This window comes from Ornithodoros turicata, chromosome 1 (genome assembly GCF_037126465.1).
Source record: "Ornithodoros turicata isolate Travis chromosome 1, ASM3712646v1, whole genome shotgun sequence".
NCBI classification, from domain to species: domain Eukaryota; kingdom Metazoa; phylum Arthropoda; class Arachnida; order Ixodida; family Argasidae; genus Ornithodoros; species Ornithodoros turicata.
This window is the reverse complement of record NC_088201.1, coordinates 72,564,034-72,576,234: the sequence shown is the minus strand read 5'-3', so window position 1 is coordinate 72,576,234 and position 12,201 is coordinate 72,564,034.

Sequence of the window (12,201 nt, the reverse complement as noted above, 5' to 3'; positions counted from 1 at the left end):
TTGCAACCTTTTAGGCAAAACATATGCGGCAACTATTACCTCCAAAAAGGTGTAACTACTCCACCCTTTTTGTCTAAGAGTGTAGAAGTTGCTGCCGTCTACTCCGTTGTGTGTTGTCATCGGCTTTACTAGCTTTAGCTTGTAGAGGACGATGGTCTTCCTCTACATGAGTCCTGACCGGCGATGATGCAATGTCCCAGTGGGCAGATGGTCGTGGCCTCACGCTAGGACGGCGCCGGTAGAACTGGCTGGCAAGCGCAGTGGCGCGCGCCAGCAGATGCACGTCTTCATCGTCTTCCACGGGCCGCCACATCGCTCCCCCCTCAGACGCGGAGCGGTGTACAGCCAGCGCTGGAGGCCCGCGTCGATACGTGAGGAGAAAGAGCGGCGACACGTGGAATAGGGACGGCTGGGCTTGGCGTCTTGTCCAGAAAACGCAGTAGCAGCAGAATATCTCGTTCGGGCAAGCGCTGACCGGGCGATTTCCAGGAGCGGTGTGAAGGCAGGTAGGCCGAAGTAATTCGGAGAGGGGCGACAGAACCGCGACCGGTTCGTGAGCGCTGGGCTCGTAGCGTTGTCGCAAAGGAAACGGCGAGGAGGACCATCCTGAGGCATGGGGAAACCGGAAGTAAAGCTCACTGTGGCCTCCGTGCGTGTCCCCGGTGGACAGAGGTGGGCACCCTCACGAGGGCGTGCGAGGGTGAGGGTTTCCTCACCCTCACCTCACGATATTTGAGGTGAGGTGAGGTGAGGAAATTTTTCAAGAAACATTTTGAGGTGAGGTGAGGAAATCTTTTTTAAAATTTTTGATGTGAGGTGAGGTGAGGAAAATTTTCAAAAAAATTTGAGGTGAGGTGAGGTGAGGAAAACTTTATGAACTCGCAGTTTATGAAAACGTTTTCCGCGCGTACACGGGATATCGCATACACGGGATATATCATACACAATGGCTTTTTACGAAAAAAAGTTATTGTATGACTATGACACACTATTGCAATATTTTCACCTTCACCCACTGGCCACACGTCGCTCTATCGCCGACGCCCTATTTCTGTACAAATGTGTCCATGCCCGTGTTGATTCGCCACTCCTGCTTAGCCTCCTAAACTTTTGTATTCCTCGCGCGGCTTTTCGTAATCCACCAGTCTTCTACGTTAAACGCTTCTGCCCCAGCGATCCAATTACCCGATGCCAAATTCTTCTGAACTCGCTTCCCCCCACATGTGATATCTTCCACACCTTAAGCGCATCCCTTAAACGCGACGTTATTTCGTTCCTTCATCAGTGAATTTTCAATCGTGATATTCTTTCCTTTGTTTTCTACAGTATATCGTCTCATTCCACCTTATTACTTATGTGCTGCGCGTAATCTATGTGTTGTAATTTTGTTGGTGATATTTCATTGCATGTACTGCGTGGTATACTTGTCTGTAAATATGTAAGTACGTATGCGTGTCATGTAGCTTTGTTGCTGATGTTTCATCTCGTGTACTGCGTGGTATATTTGTCTGTAAATATGTAAGTACGTATGCCTGTTATGTTTGTAATGTACCTCTGCCAGTATCCCACTGTATATGTATTATATATATATGTCTGTACATAATTATTTGTGCGTTTATGTCTGTATTGTATCCACTGTGAGTTATGTGTATTGTGTGCGCACCTTTTACGGGTATAACAATCGTTCCACGAAGCGTTTTCTGTGATTGATTAGGCAAAAAAAAAACAAAACGACTAAGCATTTTCATGAGTTCGTTGGCAGTCACTCAAAGCCAACGCGACTTTAATGATGAAGATTCTTCAGTCCCTGCGAACGCCACATCGAATACACAAATAGCTTGAAAACACTGAGGTGAGGTGAGGAAAATTTCGAAAAAAAAAATTTGAGGTGAGGTGAGGTGAGGAAGATTTTTCTCCCAGAAAATTGAGGTGAGGGCGAGGCTCGTGAGGGCAAACGCCCACCTCTGCCGGTGAACGTCTTGTGTGGAAGCCTGGTGGGAAGGCGAGGCGGACTGGGTTCTTGGACCGCTAGCGTAGCGGGTGGTGTAATCCACAGCGGCGTACCGCGACCGGTACAGGAGCGTGTGGCTCGGGAACGTGCCGCTGGTTAATGCCCAAGGATGACCGTCGTGAAGCTTGAGGCGGCGTGACGCAGTGAGAGTGACCATGGCGTGTTGAGACTTGAGAGTGGTGCGGTGCGGGAATGGCGTCGCGATATACCAGGTCGTTCAATGCTGAGCGAAGAGCGTCACCGCCTCGGGGGAACTAGGCAACGTGCCTTCTGTGATGGCTTCCGGAGTGATTCGCTGGTCGGTCGTTGCAAAATTTGGGATTGGAAGGGGCCGAATTATGCCGAACATGGTGTTCGTTGTTCGGGTCACCAAATGTAGAGGACGATGGTCTTCCTCTACAGGCTGAATCGGATTTGCCGAAGCAGATGACCCCGGTGTGTCCGCAAGCTACGAAATATAGGAAATACTGAAAGAAAGCGTACCAAGGAAGCCCTTCGTGGACGGCATCCTATGAGCTGTGACATCAGCGAACATTCTGTACAATTACAACTGCACCTGAGGGAGAAGCGTGAAATGGAGCAGGAGGGCTATATACGTCCGATTTCGCATCATCCATTTTATCGGGTTATTCATGTGGAACGAGTGACTGCCCTTAGGCGAAACGGGGCTGCCACCAAGTCGGCGTTACATGCCTGTCCCGCACCGTCTTTGATTCACGTCTGCAACAACTACTCATGGGGTCCGCCTTCAAATGGTTCTATACAAGAACCCTTTACATTTACAAATTAGGTTGTATGCAATGTCACTAATCATGGTGGAGGTAATGTTTGGTTGATTATTATCGAATAAAACTTTTTTTGTGATATATGAATGGATAGAAGAATTAAAGAGAGCGATCGGTTTCCTTATAAACTGCATGCCCAAGAATTAGGGACAAAACGTAAAGCAGGCTTCACCTAAAACGGCTCCCATAGAGCCTGTGTATTCTGGAACGAAAAGCGCGTGCTACATATTCTGCTGGCAGCGCTTTGCATTCGTCCTCTAATGGCTTCTTGCCTCTGCCAGGACAAAACTTTTGAGCAATTTTTGGGCATGAATAGTGGCATCTTCAAGGTTCCATTCGGGTTCCAAATTTTTAACCTGTAAAGGAGCCTTCCATCGCCGCACGATCACGTTGCGGCGAAGCCTACGTTCAAGGCCACGCGCAACCACAGGTTTGGGAAATGGCTCAGCGCAGAAGAGACTACAAGAGAAGACAAACAAGAAATAACAATAAGGGGAGCAAAGATTTGTGTGTAACATCACGTGGTAAGGGTATAGGTTATAAAAACTTGACAGCTGTTAGGAGAACTAACATCGTTGAGGTTGTTATAAAGAGCAAACGTGTGTACATTATGGCTGTTACGAAATCTGTTGGTGCCTGCTAAACTGTGAGCAATCAAACAAAACATAAAATAAAGGTGTGGTCGGAGTGAACGGCACAACAACAACAATAAATGATGACAATGAGATGGGGTGTTTCACCGCGGAGGCGCCTACCCTACACCACTGCACATGGAACGTTATGTGAAGATGATGAAGGTAGGATGCAAATACAAGAAAGAACAAAAATTAACGGCAGAAAATGGACCAACGACAGCTTAAGACGACATGTACTACTTTGCGCAGGAAAATGTGATATCTGAGGTTCTACGAAGTGCTAAGGTTGTCAAACCAAGTTTATCGAGGATAGGTTATAATTATAGACACCAATATGTCGGTCATAGAGATTGTACAACGACTCCAAGGGCTTCGATGCTGTCATTGGGTCAATCTTTGAAAATTAGTGAAGCTAATTAAGTATACCATTTTAGTTAGCCATCGAACACTGATGCGACCGGCTAGGAAAGATATCCGAGACGCTTCGTTTTCGTTTCCTCTTTCTCACTCTCACCTTTTTCTTTTTTTTTCAGGGGGAGGGAGAGGGGCGGGGGCTTATTAATACCTGAAGACAGTTTATGATACAGCTATAGGATGTCACGATTCCTCGCGAACGCAGGAGCCTCTCAAGCGAGGAAAACGCAATTGTAAAAGGCGGTCATGCACTTGGCTCATTTGTATTATAACGCATTACTCTGCTCTCTTTTGATCACAATAATGCTTGTTGCCTTGTCAATGTCATCTGCATTTTTTAGATACTGTAGATTTGTCGTTCACCTCGAAACTACAACGACAAAAAAAAAAAAAAAAAGTTAAGAGATCACGACTTTCTATTGTTTGAGTTTGAGTTTGATTTGCGATTTTCCTGCAACTTTCTGTTGTTGTCATCTTTCAAAATGTATGTATCAAAATCCATCAAAATAAGCACAATTTCAGACAAGGAAATATTGTTCTGCGTCCCTGTCTTTTATTTTCCATACTTAATACAGCTAACGCCGTAGTGGATCAAATCTATCCCTATTGCCGCGTGTTTTTCGACAGCCGTACTCTTGGCTTTTCTTTTCGTCTGTGGAGAGGGTGCTAGCAGGTGTGTTGTCTTATCAGTGTTCTTCTGAAGATTTACAATCTTGATCCAGCCGTACACGCTCGCGCTTTCAGCAGTACTGCTTGGGACTGTGTTGTTCGCTATCGCGTCTTTTTTCATTCGTACATCTTTGTTTCTGTAGGTGTGAAGAAAAGTTTATTGACTGATTGATCAGCAACTGCGTGCACCACGTAAAAGTCAGTTGTGTAGCATCGATTGCTAGTACGTATGAGTCGAAAAAATACGAATGAAGCACGCTTTGTTGAACGCACGAACGAATGAAGCACGAACAGTTGTTTATATTTATTTTAACATATATTTTAGCCCATCCGATATTGCGTCCCATTTGTTTGTTCGCCGATGATGTAGGTTCTCTAAGGCGCAATTTTTCTTTTCTAGTCCTTGGCTATAGGCCATCCCAGTCAGCGCTGCTGCATGTGGCTCATCGCGGCGTGATGCGAAAAAACATGTATCTACGGGGTCACGCTCTCCTGTCCGTACCCCTTGCATTTGGTTCCCGGATCTAGAAACATAGTTAGGACGTTTAACGTCTCCTGACGCAGATCTTTCCCTGCAGGATCTTGCCCAAATTCTTTAACCACACCTCTGAAAAGATCCCATAACAATTGTGCTCGTTCATCTCTGGTGTCCGAGGAGAGGCCTAGGGTCACAAGGCGTGGTAGATTCTCAAGAAGTAAATCGACATTCTTTCCTGTTAATGATGTGAATTTAGCAACTTCCGCTTTGCTGTCAGTGAGCAGTCTGACGTTCGCACCAGATCCCTTTATAATGTCCACCAGCTTTCTCACGGATGTGTAATATATTCCTTGCATATTCTCATACAGATTATGGATTACGGTTCTAGCAATTATTCGTTCTACGGCGTACAGGCAGTCTGAAGACATATAGGAAAGCCCATCTGTTCGTACTCCCGTCGCAGACTCCCAGAATTCTCAGCCGCAGAGCTATACGGGCACAAAAGCTCTTGCATACAATAACAATATAGCAAGAACGCGCGCAGAGCGAATAAGCTTTGGCAACGTCCTAGCATTCTTCCTACTCAATGCAAGACCGCAGTGCTATCAGCTCCAAGAGATATCTTGATGAACAAGGAATGATTTCCTTGGATGAGTATGGAAGGGAAAAGATCACTAAAATCAAACAAAACAATAAATCAGTCGTTACTTTTGTGCATGGGTTTCGTTGATAGCTGCTGTAATCGCCCTCGCCTTTCTGTCTGTCATATGGTTAACGCAGAAGCCGTGATGAAGCGGGCAACTCTACAAGATACAGATAAAACAATAATTCCGCGCTTGATGTCCCGGTACGAGTACATCATGAGCCGTGCAGCAGTGGCCGGTCTGCAGCCGCTGTAAGAAAAAAAAAAAAGGAGTGAAACAGAGAGAGATTGAGAGAAACTTCAGTAGTTGCGTGGCATCGGCGAGTCCCGCAAAAGAAGCTGATTTATCGCTCTCAAAGAATTTGTACGCCGAAGGTGGACGGTTGTTGTGCTGTGAGACCTCCAGACTAATTTATTTATTTCCCCTCGCGGCCATGAGGCAATACAAACGGGAGGTTAACATTTGGTAGAATAATGTTAACATAGCAGCATACAAGGTTTACAACCACGTGAAAAAATTGCGCAGATACGTGGAGGTAAATAAACAGGTACATGAAACATTTTGGTCAACTGGAGCAAACAATGACAACACGTACGAAGTGGAAACTGAAAAATGACTATGCAGCGCAACGGTCATGTCAGCCAGACGTGTGAGCCTTCCTCTTCATCTCCCCCTCTTCGTCCCTTCACCGAGCAAAGTGCCGCCAGTGTAGGCAGGCAGATCGCTCGAATTTCCACGTCACCCCCCCCCCCCCACACACACACACACAAACACACACACACACAGCGGTCGCATAAACATTTCTTAAATTGTTTGGCATCGGTAATGGAATGCATATAAGCTCTTGGATTAACGATCCTCTTAGGAATTATTATGATAGTCAACTTTGTGAAACAAACACTCACAAGTTACTATTCGGCGAGTGGGAAGCAGACGCAGATTGAGGTTATCAGGTTAGGATTGAGGTTATTGAGGTTATGTATGGTAACATGAAAAACTCAGTGCGGCATCCCCCATTGTTCTCCATAGAACCCCGCTTCATTGTCCCTGATGTTTTGCACAGGAAGGTACGAATAGTCGAGCGGCTTCTTGAAAACCTGCTCTTGGAAATGCAGGACGTATACACTGCTAATAAGTGCGCCACCCGAACGGATAAGACACGTCCGTGAGAAATCTGGTGGACATTATAAAGGGATCTGGTGCGAATGTCAGACTGCTCACTGACAGCGAAACGGAAGTTCCTAAATTCACATCATTAACAGGAAAGAATGTCGATTTACTTCATGATAATCTAACCACGCCTTGTGACCCTAGTCCTCTATTCGGACACCAGAGCTAACGAGCACAGTTGTTATAGGATCTTTTCAGAGGTGTGGTAAAAGAATTTAGCAAGATACTGCAGGGAAAGATCTGCGTCAGGAGACGTTAAACATCCTAACTATGTTTCTAGATCTGGGAACCAAATGCGAGGGGTACGGACAGGAGAGCGTGACCCCGTATATACATGTTTTTTCGCATCACGCCGCGTTGAACCACATTCAGCAGCGCTGACTAGGATGGCTTTCTAGCCAAGGACTAGAAAAGAAAAATTGCACCTTAGTGAACCTACGTCATCGGCGAACAAACAAAAGGGACGCAACATGGGATGGGCTAAAATATGTTAAAGGATAGAAGAAAATTCATCTGCGCTACAGGCTAGGAGATATCAGAAACGTTACGTCACGTACTCTGAAGAAGGTGGCATCCAAGAGGAAAGAGGCCCCGTTTAAGTGTCGAACTCGAACTCGAACAGCGCGTGTCACGCATGTTAGATGTCGACTCTATGACGCGAGGTGAGCTAAGAACGGAAATCGGGAACGACGTCCAAAGATCCAGACGACGGCAAGCTGAGGCAAATGTTGCATCACAGTTTGAGTAAGGTGGTTTGAAGTGCCCCTGTTTATTTTGGCTTCAAAGCTAAAGGAGGACACTGTGATCGCATATGAAGCCATGCGAAGTTTTTCCCAACATGAAGAGACACTAACTTTGATGTGTACAAATGTTCATCGTGCTTCATTCGTATTTATTCGACTCATACGTACTAACAATCGATGCTACACAACTGACTTTTACGTGGTGCACGCAGTTGCCCCCCCCCCCCCTTATCAACCAGTCAATAAACTCTTCTTCACACCTACAGAAACAAAGATGTACGAATGAAAAAAGACGCGATAGCGAACAACACAGTCCCAAGCAGTACGGCTGACAGCGCGGGCATGTACGGCTGGATCAAGATTGTAAACCTTCAGAAGAACGCTGATAAGACAGCACACCCTCTAGCACCCTCTCCACAGACGAAAAGAAAAGCCAGGAGTACTGCTGTCGAAAAACACGCGGCATTAGGCTGCAATATGGATAGATTTGATCCACTACAGCGTTACCTGTATTAAGTATGGAAAATAAAAGACAGGAACGCAGAAACGATATTTTCCTTTTTTTCGTTGTCTGAAATTGTGCTTATTTTGATGGAGTTTCACAGATACAATTTGAGAGATGACAGCAACAGAAAGTCGCCAGAAAATCGCAAATCAAACTCAAACAACAGAAAGTCATGATTTGTTAACTCTTTTTTTTTTTTGTTGTTGTTGTTGTTGTTGTAGTTTCGAGGTGAACGACAAATCTACAGTACCTAAAAAATGCAGATGACATTGACAAGGCAACAAGCATTATTGTGATCAAAAGAGAGGAGACTAATGTGTTATAATATCAATGGGACAAGTGACCGCCTTTTACAATAGCGTTTTCCTCGCTAGAGAGGCTGCTGCGTTCGCGAGGAAGCGTGGCATCCTATAGCTGTATCATCAATTGTCTTCAGGTATTAATCAGCCCCCCACCCCACCCCACCCCACCCAAAGAAAAAGAGAAAGGAGAGAGCAAGAAAGAAGAAACGAAAACGGAGCCTCTCGGATATCTTTCCTAGCCGGTCGCATCAGTGTTCGATGGCTAACTAAAATGGTATACTTAATTAGCTTCACTAATTTTCGAAGATAAGAGGTTGACTCAATGACAGCATCGAAGCCCTTGAAGTCATTGTACATTCTATATTGGTGTCTATAATTATGAAACCATCCTCGATAAACTTGGTTTGACAACCTTAGCACTTCGTAGAACCTCAGATGTCACATTTTCCTGCGCAAAGTAGTGCATGTCGTCTTAAGCTGTCGTTGGTCCACTTTCTGCCGTTAATTTTAGTTATTTCTTGTATTTGCATCCTACCTTCATCATCTTCACATAACGTTCCATGTGCAGTGGTGTAGGGTACGCACCTCCGCGGTGAAACACCCCATCTCATTGTCATCATTTATTGTTGTTGTTGTGCCGTTCACTCCGACCACACCTTTATTTTATGTTTTGTTTGATTGCTCACAGTTTAGCAGACACCAACAGACTTCGTAACAGCCATAATGTACACACGTTTGCTCTTTATAACAACCTCAACGATGTTAGTTCTCCTAACAGCTGTCAAGTTTTTATAACCTATACCCTTACCACGTGATGTTACACACAAATCTTTGCTCCCCTTATTGTTATTTCTTGTTTGTCTTCTCTTGTAGTCTCTTCTGCGCTGAGCCATTTCCCAAACCTGTGGTTGCGCGTGGCCTTGAACGTAGGCTTCGCCGCAACGTGATCGTGCGGCGATGGAAGGCTCCTTTACAGGTTAAAAATTTGGAACCCGAATGGAACCTTGAAGATGCCACTATTCATGCCCAAAAATTGCTCAAAAGTTTTGTCCTGGCAGAGGCAAGAAGCCATTAGAGGACGAATGCAAAGCGCTGCCAGCAGAATATGTAGCACGCGCTTTTCGTTCCAGAATACACAGGCTCTATGGGAGCCGTTTTAGGTGAAGCCTGCTTTACGTTTTGTCCCTAATTCTTGGGCATGTGGATGCGGAATGGGACGTACCTGCTACAGTGCTACTACTGCGTAAAGCTGGCACACACACGTTTTTCGTTCTACTCAGAGGATTGCATGTTGTGCTAATGTAGTCAAACGGCTTCGCAGGGTGTTTTCAAAGTATGAGAAACGTCTTGTACTTTTTTGTTTACCATTCCACAAGTTATTACAGTCTCCCAGGCCGATAAGAGTCGTTCTCGTTTTCTTATTTGAAGCGACGTTTTTCAACATGTACGCTCAGTTCGGGGTTTTTTTCTAATTTCTAATTTCTAATTTTTTTGCGCAAGTACTTCCCTTGTCCGTGGATTATGCATGTTGGTCAGCTGTCAGACATCTGCTGTCTGCTCAGCATCTGCTGTCAGCATCAGACATTTGTCAGCTGTCCTTGCTTCTTCTTTTTTTTTTTTTTTTGCTTTCTTTAGTCATGCGCCCTCCCCACCACCCTGAGGAGGTCCTAGCCCTCGCCGAAGAAAATTCCTTGTTAACAATATGCTCGACGCTGTGGGATTAATTGGTTGACTGCAAAAAAAAAAAAAAAAGAATGTGGATATGGTTGCGGTGCTACATTTAATGCGTATTGGCCGAACACTTTTGCTACAGCACGTATTCATTATACAGGGTGTCCAAGCTACCGTGTACCGCGGTCTAAAAAACAACACGGAGTGTCGTAAGCGATCGAAAACTGCAGACTATTGTGAAGAGTCGTATGTCCTAATCGGACATACGACTCAGGCGACTACGACTATACGACTATCGGAACTTTTCCAGGGGGCCCACGCCCACTCCGGGAAGTCTACCCAGCTTGCAAGATGATGAAAGTTTCGAGGGATATCCTAAGAACTGTGTGTTTCATGCGAGTGATCATGAACATTTTGTAAAAATTTACCTCACAACGTCGCAACACGGAATTACGCCCGACCTCTGTGCACGAAGGGGGTGGGGGAAGTCTTCCTCGGCCCCCTTCGGCAGATTGAAAACTCTCCGCCTATGACTACATCCGTTATCTGCCGAGGAACGACTTTCAAAATAATAATGGTGCCGTGAAGTTACACGTAAGGTTTGTCTGCCTCTAGGCCCACTTCTATTTGTAAACAAGAGGGCGCATCCGCGCATGCGCATAGAGCAGACGTCGCTGGTGGGCAAAAAGGACTATACGAAACCGCATGGTGTGTTTGGCCTTTCTGTACCGCGTAGCACGTCCAATAGCTACACCACTTTGTGGCATGCCTTTAATAGCGACAAAAACACCTAGTGACTCGATCATGATAGCGCGATTTTTGTCCACAACGCAGGACTGCAGCGACACCGCATCGCTATGACGTCGCGCAGTGACGTGAGCCTATAGTATGGCGACATGTTGTACGTGCCGCAGGGCAGGACTGCGGGTGGGTGTATGCTGAAATAAACACTTAAAAATAAAGCATTAAACTAGCTACGGTTAAAATTCCCCCAGCCAAAATCCATCTGCTGATATAAACCATTTAAGAATACACGCGGGTAAAGTCCACACTGTCAAAATAAATCACGATCTACCTTAGCCTGGCCTAGTCTGACCTAGCGACGAAGCCTGCCGTACGTTTGTTTGTGGGCCACAGGATGTTCTGTTCAACGCAATCCACAAGTGCTGATAGTGCTGACTTCGTTGTAGCTTTTTTTTTTCGGGCCCACCGCCATCTTTTGTTAGATGAAAACGGAAAGAATGAAAAAAAAAAAAAACATTAAGGACAATGGGATGAGATGATTCACCGCAACAATTGCGGTAGCATACCTCAGTGTATGTGAGTTAATATATAAGCGGGATGACGATGAAAAAGATAAGGCATACACACTTGCACACACATACCGAACACACAGTACTGACGTTGGATGTATTCAAGTCTGTTTCATAATTAACTATCTTTCTTCCAATAATAGTTGAGGAAATCGAAATATCCGGTTTAAGGGGGGAGTGAGACGACGGCACGTATGAACCTAAGAATAACACACACATTCCTGAGTTGAGCGAATGGAACAATGCCATTCCTATATACGTTGGAAGGCCTCATTGTATAAAGGGATCACTGTTATACGTTTCTTGGTTCATTCCCTTGTTTTTTCCCCACACTCAGGGATATGCTGCCCACGTAGTGATGACACGTGGAAGTGGCGGATGCATGGACGTCTACGCGTGGGTTCAAGCTAGCTGACGCTTCGAATCCATCCCCTTCTTTACTGTTCTCCTTTAGAGTAAAAATACAAATACACGAAGTACGTAGTCACGGAGAATGTTCACACAACCCACTTCCAGCAGAGCGAATTTGTCGTTTTGAGCGCTCGTTCCAAGAGTGAAGAGCGTACTATTTTCCGACGCGGACGTAGAAAGCTTCGACTGTCCACCAATTAGAGAGGGTGAATTTTGAAAGATTTATTTCGACGCGTTATTTTTCAGTTTATTTTGACCACGTTGGTATTTACACGATTTATTTTTGAAAGTGTATTTTGGAAGTTGGATTTTTAAGAGATTTGTTTTTCATGGTTTTATTTTTAAATTGTTTATATCAGCGCCACCCCCTGCAGATAATTTCGACCACCTGGGGTTCTTTTGACGTGCGCTGGAAATATCCGACGCACGGGGCTGGAAACAATGTTTACC